Genomic DNA, 17,462 nt, shown 5'->3' on the forward strand with positions numbered 1-17,462 from the left:
TGAGCCCATTGACTTGGTGTTCCAGCAGAGACGAGCTTCATGTCACACGCAAGACTAGAGATTTCTCTGTGAAATTTCATTTCCATATACATTTAAAGGAGCTATTAACAAAACCAGTCTCAGCTTACCTCGTGGAGGAATTTCTCTGTCTCCGCATCTCTGTTTAGAGAAAGTTTCATTCTTTAATCCTCATCCTTTAAGGCCAATGCATAGCCAAACATTCCTTCTGAACTGTGACAAAGGATTTTCAAGTGGACGATAGACTTGGTTCTTCTCTTTGGACACATGTCCCCACTCCCATCCTTAAAGGTGAAAAACGAAGTTGGTTACTGTTAAGGCTTTACCATAGACCACGTGCCACATTAAGGTCAGAGAGGGCTGATGAGTTTCAGTTGAAGGGTTTCTTAACTGTGGCATAATTGACATTTTGGCCTGGATAATTCTACGTATTTTAGTCATGATTTTTCAGTTGATTCTCACCAGCAGGTGTCATTATCGTGTGCATTGTGTGGATGAGGGAACAGAGATTCCCAAGAAGCAGAGTAACTGATTAATCTTGGTTGAATAATGTCCTCCTGTCCCCTCAAATCAAGTGCACCTGGAAAGTAAAATTATGACTTTATTTGGTAACGGTGCCTTTGCAAATGTAGTTAGTTAAGATCTGGAGATGAAATCCTCCTGGATTTAGTGTGTGCCCCAAATCTAGTAACCGGTGTCCTTATAAGAAGAGGAGGGGACACACAGAGAAAGAAAGAAAAGCAGACCATGTGAAGACGGAGGCAGAGACTAGAGTGATGCGTCTATAAGCCCAGAAACACCTGGAGCCACCAGAAGCTGAGAGAGAGGCATGGGAAGGATTGTCTCCCCGAAACTCCGGAACGGGCCAACTCTGCCAGTCCCAGTCTGCTGGCCTTCAGAACTGCGAGAGAATACATTCCTGCTATTTTAGGCCCCCCAGTTTGTGGTACTTTTTTTATGGCAGGAAACTAAGGCACCAGTCCAAGATCACCCAGTGAACAAGTGGTAGAATCAAATTTTATTTACTTTTTTTTTAAAAAATGTATTTTTTTTGGTAAAGATTGGGTCTTGCTATATTGTCCAGGCTGAACTAGAACTCTGGGACTCAAGCGATTTTCCTACCTCGGCCTCCCAAAGTGCTAGGATTACAGGTGTGAGCCACTGTGCCTGGCCAAGAAATAAATTTTTAAATAACAGCTGATGTCAATCCAGAGTTCCTGCTTTCCCCTTCACATCTGACTTTCTGCTACCAGAACTGTAATAGACCATGAAGGACCTGATTCCCCAGGAAAACTTTAGTTCTCTTGCTCCAATCATGTTGTGTTTAGCTCCTGTGTTTAATGATTGTCTTACTCCGCATCCTGGGGCTGAAGCTACCTCACCAGACATAGGGTGCATGGTCTTTTTGATGTGTTTGCTCTGGTACGCCCCTGGTCACTCACCCAGTGCTGGCATGGTGGTCCTTTCAGCTGACGGGTAAGCCGATCAACAGATTTTCAGGCTCTGTCTTGAGAAGATACCATGCAGGTCGACTCATTCTGGTTTACCTCCAAGAAGCATTGATTGGCCAGGGACACGATGTGCACCCACACCACCGGCCCTGGTTTATTGTGTCCTCTGCCTTTGGAGACAATCTGGGATGTCCTCAATGTCCTCCTGGTGAAAGTCTCCCTTCTTCCTCTCACACACTTCACCCTGGGTTTCACTGGCCTCACCTTTCCTTCCAGAAATTCAGGTGGCCTCTCTGTTAATGATGCATCTACAATGAAGCGCCTTCCTGAAAGCACTGCATTTTAGAATCCCCATGCAAGTAGCTTCTTGAATAGGATTGCGATCCCCTTATGTCATGGTTTGTCTTGGCCCTGGGACATATTATTCCTTCAGGACATTTTAGGGAAAGATGGTTCCCTGCACTAAACCCACCTTCCCCAGTCAGGCAGGCAGGACTGGACATAGACAGATCTTGGTTTAGGTTGAGCCTGGCTGGATAACTTCTTTGTATTAAATCTGCTCTCTGGTACCTTAGGACGAAGACCCCCAAACTCCTCCCTTTTCCACTTTTTTCATTGCTGCTTGCATTGAAGATCTGATGCCCTTTGCTAAAAATGAGAGGTGAGTGAAGAAGCATTAGGGTTAGTTGACACCCTGTTGCCAATAAAGCCTTCACAGCATCCTCCGTCCGTGATGGAGCCCCTTCTTCATAAGCACAGGAAACCGAGGGCCCACAAAAAGGTTTTAATTTCTTTTAAATTCAGAATAAAAAAGATGACTCTATCTAGCTTGGAGTAGAAGTATCTTTCTACAAACAACCAGCTGAAAATATAACTTTTAATATTATGTTTTCGGAGGAAGGAGCCCATGGAGGTAAGGGTGTCTTCCCAGCCCATGAAAGTCACACTGCAGTTCTGTCTTTGTCGGCCTTTGCTAGTTTAGTAATAATAAGAAAAACAATTCCTTGATAGCCCAGTTCACAAAGCATTTCCCTTTTTGTGGGGGGGGGGCTGTGTGTCTATTTAACCCTCTTTCCCATGAGGCACAAGTACACCAGAAGCATTTGCTCAATGAATGAAATCCACGCGGGAAATACTGAATGTTGTGACAGGGGTCTAAAGGTGACAAAGGAATTGACTGGCAGAGCTGGAAACTGAATCTCCCTCTGACCGATTTCAAGTCAGATAATTCTCTCTTCTCTGCCAGTTGAACTGAGCTTTGGGTATTTCTGTTCTGGCCCTCCAAGGTAATCTGATTTGATGTTTGAAAACTGCTTCAGGGAGTCATTGTTCCTGGCTGCCCCTGGAGGGCAGCTGAAGGTGTCTCTGAGATTTGCCAGGCACCACGTCCTAGGTCTAACCGCCCAGCAATTGCCAAGTGCTGGAAGTCTTCCCACTCCAGCAGCTGCTATGGAATTCAAGCACAGACTTTAAAAAGGTGACCTCCTCTGAGGACTTGGTGAAATGCTCAGATGCCCACCTGCGAGGAGGGGAACATCAACAGGCTGATAGCATCTCTCTTCCCCTCCAAATGCCTGTATATACTCAAACCGGGCATGGTCATGACATGAACATCAAACCTCCAGCTCCTCGGGTGTTGCTTGCCATCAATATCTCTGTTGACATCACGCCTAGATTTTAGAGAGTCCCCCTAACAGTGGGGTTCCTGGCTCCCACTTCTACTTGCCAGGATCCTAGAGACCTCCTCTCTCCACCCCTATTATGTACCTCGATTGTCCATATTATGGGATGCCTCCTTGATCAAACCTCCCTGGAATCCAGTGACTTTGCTTAATGAATCTGCCTCAGTTTATAAGGTTTTTGACAAAATTTTCTGAGTAGGGAGACTCTGGAGGACAACGTTACATCAGAAAGCTTCTTTTTCATCTCCCCTTTTTGTCAGAGAGAAAATTAACAGCCATGGGATCTGGAGAATTTGAGACCAGAATGATCCCCGGAGGATAGCAAAAAGCATTTTCCAACTCTCAGTTCTGGGACAGTGGGAGAGCGCTGTGGTGGATAACTGAACATTCTGGAAGATCAACATCCAAACAATGGTGTCAGATAATTGAACAGTCTTCATTTGTCCTCTTGTGAAAGAAGGGGATGTGAAAATATTGTTTATTTATTTATTTTTTTAGCATGGACACCTTTGCACACAATGTTATCTTTTTAAAATTTTTAATTATTATTGGTATAGAATAGTTGTGTATCTTTATAGGGTCCATGTGATGTGTTGATGCAGGCACACAAAGTGAATTAATCACATCAGGGTAATTGGGTCACCTGTCACTTCAGGCATTTATCATTTTTTTCTGTTGGGAACATTCCGATTCCACTCTTTTAGTTATTTTAAAATATATCCTGATTATGGTCACTTTGTTGTGCTATCAAACATTATTCATTCTATCTATCTAACTATATTTTTGCACCCAATAACCATTCCCACTTTATCTCCCCCTCCCTGCCACCCTTCCCAGCCTCTGGTAACCATCATCCTCCTCTTTGTCTCCATGTGATAAATTGTCTTTAATATTTAGCTCCCACATATGAGTGAGAACATGCAAGATTTGTCTTTCTGTGCTTGGCTATGAGATACTAATTTTGATCTTCAGAGAATCTCTTCTGAGTGAAATAATGAAGTTGGAGGAAAAACCAGGAAATAACCTAGCTTTCCTATTCTACCTATTATTCTTTTTTTATTATTTCAGCATATTATGGGGGCACAGAAGTTTAGGTTACCTATATTGCCCTTGCGCCTCCACCCCACCGAGTCAGAGCTTCAAGCATGTCCATTCCCCAGACAGTGCGCATCGCACTCATTATGTATGTATGCACCCATCCCCTCCCCCCTACCTTTGACCGACACCCAATTAATGTTATTCTTAAATGTGCTCTTAGGCAATGATCAGTGAAACCAATTTGATGGTGACTACATGTGGTGCTTATTTTTTCATTCTTGGGATACTTCACTTAGTAGAATGGGTTCCAACTCTATCCAGGAGAACATAAGAGATTCTATATCCCCGTTATTTCTTATAGCTGAGTAATACTCCATGGTATACATATACCACATTTTACTAATCCACTCATGTATTGATGGGCACTTGGGTTGTTTCCACATCTTTTCAATTGTGAATTGTGCTGCTATAAACATTTGGGTGCAGATGTCTTTTTTATAGAATGTCTTTTGTTCTTTTGGGTAGATGCCCAATAATGGGATTGCTGGATCAAATGGTAGGTGTACTTGTATCTGTTTAAGGTATCTCCATATTGCTTTCCACAGAGGTTGCACTAGTTTGCAATCCTACCAGCAGTGTATGAGTGTTCCTGTCTCTCTGTATTTATGCCAACATTTATTGTTTTGGGACTTTTTGATAAAGGCCATTCTCACTGGAGTTAAGTGATATCTCATTGTGGTTTTGATTTGCATTTCCCTGATGATTAGAGATGTTGAGCATTTTTTCATATGTTTCTTGGCCATTCTTCTGTCTTCTTTTGAAAAATTTCTATTCATGTCCTTTGCCCGCTTTTTGATAGGGTTGTTTGATTTTTCTTGTTGATTTTCCTGAGTTCTAAATAGATTCTAGTTATCAGTCCTTTATCGGATGTGTAGCATGCGAAAATTTTTTCCCATTCTGTAGGTTTTCTGTTTACTCTCACGACAGTTTCTTTGGCTGTGCAGAAGCTTTTTAATTTAGTCAGGTCCCATTTATTTATTTTTGTTGTTGCTGTGATTGCCTTTGGGGTCTTCTTCATAAATTCTTTGCCTAGGCCAATGTCTGTAAGAGTCTTTCCCACATTTTCTTCTAGAATTCTAATAGCTTCACACCTAAGGTTTAAGTCTGTTATACACCGTGATTTGATTTTTGTGAGAGGTGAAAGGTGTGGGTCCTGTTTCAGTCTTCTACATGTGGCTATCCAGTTTTCCCAGCACCATTTATTGAATAAGGATTCTTTACCCTAGAGTATGTTTTTGTCTGCTTTGTCAAAGATTAGATGGCTATATGAGGATGGTTTTATATCTGGATTCTCAGTTCTGTTCCACTGGTTGATGTCCCTGTTCTTGTGCCAATACCAAGCTGTTTTAATAACCACAGCCTTGTAGTATAGTTTGAAGTCTGGTAAATTAATACCTCCCATTTTGTTCTTATTGCCTAAAATTGCTTTTGCTAAATGGGGTCTTCTCTGGTTCCATACAAAGCATAAAATTATTTTTTCTATATCTGTGAAAAATGATGTTGGTAATTTAATAGGGATTGCATTGAATCTGTAGATCAGTTTGGGTAGCATAGACATTTTAACAATGTTGATTCTTCCAATCCAGGAGCATGGTATGGTTTTCCACCTGTTTACGTGCTCTGTGATTTCCTTCTTCAGTGTTTCACAGTTCTCCCTGCAGAGGTCTTTTACCTCCTTAGTTAAATATATTCCTAGGTATTTTATTTTCTTTGTTGCTATTGTGAAGGATATTGAGTCCTTCATTTGGTTGTCCGTTTGACTGTTATTGGCATATATCAATGCCTCTGATTTGTGTGTATTGATTTTGTATCCTGAGACTTTACTGAATTCATTTATCAATTCTAGGAGTCTCTTGGTTGAATCCTTGGGGTTTTCTAGACATAATATCATACCATGAGCAAAGAGTGAGAGTTTGGTCCCTTCTGTCCCTGTTTGGACACCCTTGATTCTGCTTTCTTGCCTGATTGCTCTTGCAAGGACTTCCAGCAGTATGTTGAAAAGTAATGGGGACAGTGGGCAACCTTGTCTGGTTCCAGTTCTAAGTGGGAATGCTTTCAATTTTTCCCCATTCAGTAAGATGTTGGATGTGGGTTTGTCATATATGGCTTGTATCATTTTTAGATAGGCCCCATCTATGCATATTTTATTAAGTGTTCTTATCATAAAAGGGTGTTGAATTTTATCAAATGCTTTTTCTTCATCTATTGAGAGGATCATATTTTCTTTGTTTTTGCTTCTATTTATGTGGTGAATTAAATTTATAGATTTGCATATGTTGAACCATCCCTGCATCTCTGGGATGAAGCCCACTTGGACATGATGGATTATTTTCTTGGTAAGCACCTGGATTCGATTTGCTAGGATTTTATTGAGAATTTTCGCATCCATATTCATAAGGGATATTGGTCTGTAGTTTTCTTTTTTTGTTGCATCCTTTCCTGGTTTTGGTATCAGAGTTATGTTTACTTCATAAAATGTGTTTGGGAGAATTCCATACTTCTCAATGTTGTAGAATAATTTTTGTAGGATATGCACCAGTTCTTTGTAAGTGTGGTAAAATTCGGGTGTGAAATCATCTGGTCTGGGGCTTTTCTTTTTGGGAAGGTTTTTATTTTGGGGGGGGAAGGTTTTTTTTTTCTGTTTTGATTTCAGTTCTTGATATTGGTCTGTTCAGGTATTCTATTTCTTCCTGATTGAGCCTAGGGAGGCTGTGTGTTTCTAAAAATTTGTCCATTTCCTCCATGTTTTCCAGTTTGTATGCATAAAGGTTTTTGTAGAATTCAAAGATGATATCTTGTATCTCTGTGGCATCGGTTGGGATTTCTCCTTTCATGTTCCTGATGGAGGTTATTAGAGATTTTTCTTTTCTGCTCTTGGTTAGTCTAGCCAAAGACATGTCAATTTTGTTTATCTTTTCAAAGAACCAACTTTTTGTTTCATTAATCTCCCATATGGTTTTTCTGTTGTCCATTTCATTTAGTTCTGATTGATCTTATTAATTTCTCTCCTTCTGCTGGGTTTGGGGTCAGTCCATTCTTCTTTCTCCAGCTCTTTGAGTCTATTCATTAGGTTATCTATTTGTAAGTTTTCTGTCTTTTTGATATAGGCATTTATGGAAATAAATTTTCCTCTCAGGACTGCTTTAGCTGTGTCCCACAGATTTTGATAACCTGTGTCTCCTTTGTCATTTAGTTAAAAGAATCTTTTGATTTCTGTCTTGATTTCTTCATTTATAAAATAATTGTTCAGGAGAAGGTTGTTTAGCTTCCATGACTTTGAGTAGAAATGAGAATTTCTGTTAGGGTTAATTTCTATTTTTATTCCACTGTGATCTAAGAAGATGCATGGTATAATTTCTATTTGTTTAAATTTTTTAAGACATGCTTTGTGTTCTAGGATATGGTCAATCTTAGAGAATGTCCCATGAGCTGATGAGAAGAACATACATTCAGTGGATTTTGGGTAGAATGTCCTGTAAATGTCAATCAGGCCCATTTGTTCTAGCGTTCTGTTTAAGCCCATTATTTATTTGTTTATTTTCTTTTTGGAGGATCTGTCCTGTGCTGTCAGCAGGGATTTGAAGGCTCTGGCTATTATGGTGTTGCTGTTTATCATTTGGTTTAGATCAAGTAGGGTTTGCTTTATGAATCTGGGTGCACCTAAGTTGGGTGCAGGTATATTAAATATAGTTATGTTTTCTTGTTGAACTGTACCCTTCACCAGTATGTAGTGACCATTTTTGTCTTTCATTACTTTTGTTGATTTAAATACTAAGTTATCTGAAATTAAAACTGCCATGCCAGCCTTCTTTTGGCTTCTGTTTGCTTGATATATTGATTTACATCCCTTTATTTTCAGTCTAAATGCATCTTTGCAGGTTAGGTGGGTTTCCTGAAGACAGCAGATACTTGGCTTGTATTTTTCTGCCCATTGGGCCAGACTATGTCTCCTGAGTGGGGAGTTCAAGCCATTCACATTTATTGAGAGAACTGATAGGTGGGGCAGATTTGTGTTCATCCTGTTGGGTAGACCTTAATTGCTTTGTTTTCTCTCTTTAGCCATTGTGGTATCTGGCCTTTGATCTTTAGCTTTTGAGTAGTTTTACATTCGTGAGTGTTTCTTGTGCTAGTCCATGTGCAACTCTGTTTTGAGTACTTCTTGGAGGACTGGTCTTGTCTTGGTGAATTCCCTCAGTCTTTGTTTATTAGAGAATGTCTTAATTTCTCCTTCATGTACAAAACTTAGCTTTGCTGGGTACAAGATTTTAGGCTGGCCATTATTCTGTTTCAGAAGAGTGAGAATGGGGCCCCAGTCTCTTCTTGCTTGTAAGGTTTCAGTTGAGAAATCTGGTGTTATTTGGATGGGCTTTTCTCTTTGTATGTCACTTGTTTCTTTCACCTTATAGTTTGAAGAAGGGCCTCTTTAGTGGATATTTTGGTCAGTCTGATGACTGCATGACTTGGTGTCTTCCTATTTGCAATGAATCTCCCAGGGGTCCTTTGGGCTTCTTGTACCTGTATATCTAGATTTTTAGCAAGGCCTGGGAAATTTTCCTCAATTATATCTTCAAATAGCTTATCCAACCCTTGCATATTATCTTCTTCACCCTCAGGAATGCCCATAACTTTCACATTAGGTTTCTTCACATAATCCCACATTTCTTGCAGACTCTGGTCTTTTCTCTTATTTCTTTGCTCTATCTTTATGACTGACTTCTTTAATTGGAAGGTGTATCTTTGATCTCTGAGATTCTGTCTTCTGTTTGATCTACCCTGCTCTTGAGGCTTTCCACTGTGTTTTGTAGTTCCCTGAATAAATTCTTCATTTCCAGGAGTTTAGTTTGATTTTTCTTTAATATTTCGATTTCTTTAGTGAATTTTTCTTCCAAATCCTGGATTTTTTTTGTGGTTTCTTTGTGTTGGTTATCCATTTTTTCTTGCATATCACTGAGTTTTCTGATGATCCATGTTTGAAATTCTTCTTCTGTCATTTTGGTGCTCTGAGTTTGGTTAACTTCCATTGCTAGAGAGCTGGTGTTTCTCTTTGGGGGTGTGATTTCCATTTGATTCTTCATACTTCCGGAGTTCTTTCGCTGATTCCTTCCTATCTGGATCAGCTGCTGCTTCTTGCCTTTAGATATTCATTTGGATAATGACACACCCTGTTTAGTCTCTGAGCCAGTAGGTGGTGTTTGTGGGTGAGATTTGACCACACCCTATATGATGAGTCAGTAGACGCAGTAAAAGGGTGTGCAGAATGACCTCCCTGTCAGTAGGTGGCGCTTGCTGGGAGGGGCAGGCTGCAGTGTTGTTTTTGGGTCCTGCTCTCGTTCCTCTGGAGAGACACTCTAGTGCCTCACGTGGTGGGTGGGGCCCTGGGACTTCCAGGTGTGTCCTTATTCTGCACCTCAGTGGAGGCAGGTGGGTTAGTGAGGCTGGGCAGAGCTGGGTTGAGGGAGCCTTCCCTCAAGCTCCACAGATGCTGTTAGCAGAGGTCAAAGGTCTGTTCTTTGCCTCTGGGCAAAGCTGCCAGGGAGGGGCTGGAATGGCCCCACTCAGCAGAAAAGTCTGCATGTGGGGGTGGGGCTGTCTGAGACCTACAGTCTAGAGCAGGCCTCGCTCCTTTCCACCCTCCCCTGTTCCACAGTTTCTCCGGGGCCTCTGCCAGCAGGCAGGACCTCAAGCCAGTGGATCTCTCCTGGCTGTCATGCCGGCCAGGAGGTTCCCTGCCCAGGACCGCAGCCTGGCCTGGGAACACGGCCTTCCTGTGGGAGGTGGGTTGCCCCTCAGGCACGCTGATCTGCCCCTGAAGGCACACACACTCAGTAGGGTCGTTCGCAAATAACCCTGCTGTGCCCCAGGGCAATGTGATTGAGACCTGGGTGTACGGGATCTGGCCTGCAGGCCTGTCCCCTGGGCCCTGGAGGTCAATCCTTGACCCTGCCAGGGAGAGAGTGCTGGTCTCAAGTCACCCACGGGGTGCCCCAGCTGGATCGGTGTCTCTCTGCCTCGGGATTTGCTCTGCTCTCCTGGAGTCACCAGGCAAACAGCACCTGGGAGCGTGGGTGGGTTGGGAGCTCACAGTGTGAGTACCCCTCAGTCTGCAGTAGGTCCCCAAAGGGAGAGGTCCCGTTCCCTGAACATGCTTCCGGGTGGTGGCTAAATTGTCTCTCGGCAGCGGCCAGTAGGGAAAGGGGAGGGGAGAATGAAGCAATATAGCACCTGCCGATCGGCTGGGGTCTGCGGACCGGGAGGTGCCCCTAGGGAGCTGAGAGCCTGGTGCCTTGTCGGCAAGAGGCTCAAGGCTCACTGGCGGTGGCCGTCTCTGGGCTGGTGTGGGCAGGTCTCTCCCTACCTATTATTCTAAGGTAATTTCTTTCTCTAAACCACATTCTCTGAGGGTGCTCCCCAAACTCACAGACCCAAGATCAAGCAATAGCGCAAAGACTGGATGTATTGGTGAGATAGGGAACCGGCAGGCCCTGCTTGATGAGGAGTATAGGGCCCGAACTAAGGTCTCTAATAAAACAGGAGGTGGTAGAGAATCCGGCCAAAACCAGCTAGAACCAAGACAGCGATGAAAAACGACCTCAGGTTATCTCGCTGCTCATTATACCCTGCTTATAATGCATTAGTGTACTAAAGGAAGCTCCCTCCTGCGCCATGACAACTTACAAATGCCATGACAACCCCCAGAAGTTACCCTGTGTAGTTTGAAAAAGGGGAGGAATCCTCCATTCTGGGAACTCCCCATCCCTTTCTCAGGAATTTTATGAATACTCCTTCCTCCGCTTAACGTACAATTAAATAAAAGGTATAAAATAAGACCCTGGTAACTCAAGAGTGCTACTCTCTGTCGCTGTGAAAGCTAGCCACCACTCTGTCTGTGGGGAAGCACCCTTTCCCTTTTCTTTTCTTATCCCAATAAACTTGCTTTTGCCTTACTCTGTTGGCTCGCTCTTGAATTCTTTCCTGCATGTAGCCAAGAACCCACCTGGCCTTCAAAACTGGGGTCCACTTTCCTGTATCATTGGTACCCACGAGGGCCATGGCAGGGTCACTGAAGAAATGACAAAAATCATAGTGTGATGTGATGACACCTAAGCCAAAATCAGATGAGGACGTAAGGGTTGCCCCAAAGTAGTAACGAACTAAGAAAGATACAGAACTAGCTGGGCTCAGAGCTACAAGCTCACACATGTGTAACAGTAGACAAGACCAATGGCTACAAATAAGCCGTTGTCAAGGAGACAGTTCCTCCCAGCCAAAACCATGGCATAGGATATCCTGTGGAGGCAGTCTGCATAAATGGTTACTTTGTTCTCTTCTGGAGGATGTCTGGTGTTTTTGAACCCATGGTGGAGGGAAAAAGATGTCAACCGAGGAGAGATTGGAGACGATGAAGCTCAATGAGGCATGAGAGTGGGTGTCAAGAGAAGATGATAAAAAGATTCTTTGCCATGAAGATCCAGTTTTGGCCGGGTGCTGTGGCTTACGCCTGTAATCCTAGCACTCTGGGAGGCTGAGGTGGGAGGATCCCTTGAGCTCAGGAGCTTGAGACCAGCCTGAGCAAAGCAAGACCCCCTCTCATATAAAAAAAAATCCAGTGGAGTTCACAGAGAAGCTACTGATCCTCTGGCTTCACCGAGAATCCCAGGAGGAGTTCTTTAATAGTCGTTTGATTTTATGTTCAAAGAGCCTGCCCGTGCCTCATGGGAGAGACTGCTGGGGGCAACGGACAATCAGTATAAGATAATAAGGTGCCCCCTCTCTTCCTATGGAAAAGATCATCTTGTCTGCTATTTCTAGGGGTGCCTTCAGGGGCTGGGTATGCCTCATAATCTGTACGGTGGTGAATGGACGGGAGCAACAGTTTGCAGCTTGAATATTGGGCGAGATTTCCCCACTACTGGGAGTCCGTGGCCCAGCTGATGTCTGCTTCCCCCATGGACGCAGAGTGAAATGGCCCCATGTCTGTTTATCTCATCAGGAGTGAGGAAAGAAGCAAGAACAGACACACGTTTTGGGTGCTTCAATTGCCCCACCTGGTGCTGGGTCTTTAAAGCTCCTGGTGTGGCTTCAGGGGGTGGTCTTTATACCCGGCCCACTCCTCCGTGATGCACGGTGCAGTGGTGCATGTCTGTTGTCCTGGTTACTTGGGAGGCTGAGGAAGGAGGATCGTTTGAGCCCAGGAGTTCGAGGCTCCAGTGCACCATGATTGTACCCGTGAACAGCCGCTGCACTCCAGCCTGGGCATCACAGCAAGACACTGTTTATATAAAAAAAAAAAGAGTGGATTCAGATTAAAGAACATGGACTTGATCCAGAGGGCACTGAGGAGCCATGGAATTTATTTTGAGAAAGGGAGGGACAGGTCAGAGATGAGTTTTAGAGATGACCCTCTAGAATGCAGCCAGCAGAGACTGCTGTCACCTGTGCCTGAGCCTCACCCAGAGCCAGCAGGGGGCGCGCGGGGACCGCAGGCACCTGCAGGTGGGACTGGCTGGTGGGGGCGGGGTGGTGTCCCTGAGCCCAGGAGCCTGACTCCCTCTCTGGCTGAACACAGGGCTCCCACACTGATGGTGGGTTCTCCCAGAGTCCGAGGATGGACTTTTTTCTGTGGATGATAGGGAGCCATGGGAGGTGTTTGAGCAGGATAGGGACCAGGATTTAGAAGAGACATACGTGGCAGGCTTTAGATTGAAGGTGAAATCTCACTTCCAGGCTCCTTCTCTTCAGTTTACTCTCCCCCTGAGAGATGTAGCCCTTTGAGGGCTCCCCGTATGTGAGAAGGGTCTTCTTCCAAATTTCCCTCCTTGTGTCGCTCTGTTGCTTTGATATTTTCCCCCTCTCATCATGAGGACATTACGACAAGGTTCACGTTTTCCTACTTTGAGAAATGCCTGCGGAGTGAACATATAATTTACATTCATTTTATCTCTATGTTTCTGCTCTCATTTCAATTGTGTCTTCCTAGTTTTTTCCTATCTTTTCATGTCATTTATTCTTATAAGTAATTGGAAAAACATTCAGCTCTGAGAGTTGTTCTTAAAAAGCTAGGAGTTTAATCCAAATAAGTTAGCTTGCCATTAATAGAAGCACCTGGTCTGAAATGTGTTCTTAAATTTTCACGATGCAGTGATTACTCTGCTCTTTGATTAAGTGGGGATGATAATTGCCTTTGAGTTTATAGATTTCCAGATTCCCAAAGGTCCCCTCAGAACTGGAGGGAGAGGACTGCACGTCACCCAGAGATCCTGAACTCAGAGCTGTCTAGAGGGAGCAGATGGAATCTGGGTTTGACTCCTTTGGGGATGTCATGAGTGTGTCCTTGTGTAGGAAGGAGAGTCTGCATTGGACATTTTTGTAGCTAATGGAGTGGACTGTGTCTGGGACTGCTAACTGTGCACTTTGATGTTCACTTTTGCCCACTGAGAATCTCTAATTTATATGTAAGTGTACGGCAGCCTGAAACACAGGTTATATCTGAAAGCCTTTCTTTAAGCTGGATTGTGTAAATGGCTGTGACCCGTCTCATGTGGAGAAGTCAAAGATTAGGTGGTGGTAATTCTGGTAACCTTCCTTAAGAGAAGGCTGGGACACTCTCCCTGCCAGTCCTCTCTCTCCCCCTTCCTGCTCCTTGTAAGACTGATGTGGTAGCTGGAGCTCATCTTGGACCTGAAGGCAGGGACTGCTCTTTAGGGAAGACAGGGCACGGGGCAGACAGCTGGCAGCAGGGGCAGATGATCTGGGATCCCTGCTATGATCCTAATGTCCCCCACCCCACACAAATTCACAGGTGAAGTCTCGTCTCCAATGTGGTGGTCTTAAGATGGGGGACCTTTGGGAAATAATTAGGCTACGAGGGCTCTGCCTTCATAAGTGAAATTACAAAAGAGACGTGAGCAAGATTGTTATTTTCTTCCACCATGTGGGGAACACAGAGAAGACGCTATCTGTGATGAATAGGCCCACACTAGGCATGAAATGTACTGGGGTGCCTTGATCTTGGACTTCCCAGCTGTCAGAACTGAGAGCAGTAAATGTGTGTTATTTATAAGTTACTAAGTCTAAGGTGCTTTGTTATGGCACCTTGAATGGACTAAGACAATTCATACCATCTTGGAGTTGTACTGTCAAGGTCAGACTCCCAGTCTGTTGTATATTAGCTGTTTGGCTTGTGGAAAACTCATATTTAAGTGTATGGCAGTTTCTCTACTATGTAATAGCATCCACCTTGTTGTTGTGAACACTGAACAAGACAGTCAGTACAAAATAACTGAGTCAAATCTGTTAAGCATCGGTAGTTCATGAGGGTTAATTTCATCCCTTTCATTTATTTTTGCATCACATTATATTTTAAAATGTCTTAACATTAGAGAAGGTAACTTTAAGCTTTGGAAAGCATGGCAACCTGCTATTGAAGAAAATCCGCTAGTATATTCAGTACATTCAAAATACCCATAGTTACATGGGCTTTTGGGTCAAAGCTGGCTCGAAGCTTAGAATTGAAAAAAATTATTTTTTTCCCCCAGGGAGGCATGAACCCGACTTCATTCTCACCAACATATTCTAGGAAGTGGAGATCTCTAGGAAGTAGAGATCCGGGTTTTCCACAATGAGAGGAGGGCAGAAATGAGCCGCTCCTGTCAGCACCAGGGACAGCGGCTGCCTTAGGTCTCCGCCCTTCTCCCCATGGGGGTCAGGGGCTCAAGCAGGGCAGGGTCTCAGTGCTACAGATTGGGGGCCTGGGAGCATGAATTGCTGCAAAATAAGAAATGAATTCTGCAAAATGAAATGAATAAATATCTCATATATTCTAAGCTGAATGTCACATTTGTTTTTCTTTGCCTTTAGAGTGCTGATTTAAAATTTAAAATACAAATTTTTATCACAAAAATGCATATTCATAGAAGAAAATATAAGTAAGCAAAGTAAGAAATAAAAACCACCCATAATCCCAGTGTGAGAAAATAATCATTTTCTTATTCTCCCACATGTACTTTGTTTTTAAATTTATATGCAATCTTTTTACACGTGAAAATGCCACTTATGTCCAAATGAATTACATTTACATGTAATTTTCTGTTTAAAATGCTGTTTTGAACACTAAGAAGAACACGGTAAGATGTTCATGTCATTAGCCATTAGGGAGATTCCAATTTAAACCACAATGTGATGCCACTTTGCAACCACTAGGATGGCTGGAATCCAAAAAAGGGAAAATAACAAATATTGGTGAGGGTGTGGGATAATCGACACTCTCATACATGCCTGGGGGGAGTGTAAAATGGTGCATGGGCTGTGGACAGCAGTTTGCAGGTTCATTAGCAGTGAAACATAGAATCATCACATGACTCTATGCCATTATACCGTATCCCACTGTAGGTATCTACTGAAAAGAATTTACAAATGTTCAGAGAAAAAGCTTGTATGTGAATGTTTATAGCAGCCCTATTCACAATTGCCAAAGGTGGAAACAATCCAAGTATCCATTGATGGATGAACGGATAAAGAAAATGTGGTCTGTCCATACATTGGAATATTATTCAGCCATAAAAGGAATGAAGTGCTGACACTGCCACACAGATGAACCTTGAATACGTTATACTGCGTGAAAGAAGTCAGACACAAAGGTCGCACAGTGTATGCTTCACTCGCAGGAAGTGTCCAGAATGGGCAGATCCACGGGGACAGAAAGCAGTTTGGTGTTGCCAGGAGCTGTGGGGAGGTGGGACTTGGAAGTGACTGTTAATGGGGACGGGGGTTTCTCTAGAGATGATAAAAATGTCTTGGCACGAGACAGTGTTGAAGGTTGCACAACATGGTGAATGTCCTAAATGCTATGAATTGTACTCTTTAAAATGGTTGAAATGGTGAATTTTACCCAAACAAAAAATGCTATTTTATCATACATATGTTCAATTAATTTTTGTTATTCACATAATAATATGTTGTGAACATCTTTCCATGACTTTAAATCATCTTATGAAACAATATTTTGTGGTTTAAAAAATCTTTGTGTCGAGTATTCAAGTTATTCTTTATTTTATTTATTTATATATTTTTTTAATTTTTTGTTGAGACAGAGTCTCACTTTGTTGCCCAGGCTAGAGTGAGTGCCATGGCGTCAGCTTAGCTCACAGCAACCTCAGAATCCTCGGCTTAAGCGATCCTACTGTCAGCTTAGCTCACAGCAACCTCAGAATCCTCGGCTTAAGCGATCCTACTGCCTCAGCCTCCCGAGTAGCTGGGACTACAGGCATGCGCCACTATGCCCGGCTAATTTTTTCTCTATATATTTTTAGTTGTCCATATAATGTCTTTCTATTTTTAGTAGAGACGGGGTCTCGCTCTTGCTCAGGCTGGTCTCGAACTCCTGACCTCGAGCGATCCACCCGCCTCGGCTTCCCAGAGTGCTAGGATTACAGGCGTGAGCCACCGCGCCTGGCCTATTTTATTTTTAAAAATGGCATTTTGTTGGAAAATAAAGTGTTTTGTCTCACTTTGCAAGAGACTTCTTATTTACAGCAATAGATGCCCATGTGTTCATGTAAGATATGGGTGTGGTTAGACATCTCTGGTAGAAGGTGACCTTCAGGTATGGCCTGCAGTCCCCATAGACACTGACGTTTTGGTTCCATTATCAGAAGTAGGTCACCTGACCCTGGCTCAGTCTCTCACATGTGTTGGGCTTGGATATCTTCAGGCTGATCTAGGATGTTCTTAACCGGGACAACTGGACTGCCCTGAATTTGATTTCTCCCTCAGGAAGGAATCCCATCGTTGTTTGCATGGCAGAGACAGGGTTCCAAGTGAGAGGAGGGTGCAATATTTCTTGAGTCTTAGGTATTTTACTGTTACTACCTAATCATTTTGTCTACATTGTATTTGGCCATAGAAAGCCAAAAGTCCAGCACAAAATCAAAGAAGGGTAAAATAGGCTCCATGTCTTAATGGAAGTTGCTGAAAAATAACATTGTGAAGAGTTTAGCTATGGGGAGAAGTGAAGAATTGGGAATAAGGGTTTAGTGAAGTGCAGTGGGGGTTTTTTTGTTTTTTTGTTTTTTTGTTTTTTTTTTTTATGTGCAAGGTGATAAATTAACTTGTTACTGTTTCATGGATTCTGCCAGAAGACAAGAGACTCCAGGGTCAGAGACAAAGGGCAGTTTATTACTCTTGGCCCTGCAAGCAGTATATGCTTCTTGTTCAT

The sequence above is a fragment of the Eulemur rufifrons genome, chromosome 2 (assembly GCF_041146395.1).
Source record: "Eulemur rufifrons isolate Redbay chromosome 2, OSU_ERuf_1, whole genome shotgun sequence".
In the NCBI taxonomy this organism is placed as follows: domain Eukaryota; kingdom Metazoa; phylum Chordata; class Mammalia; order Primates; family Lemuridae; genus Eulemur; species Eulemur rufifrons.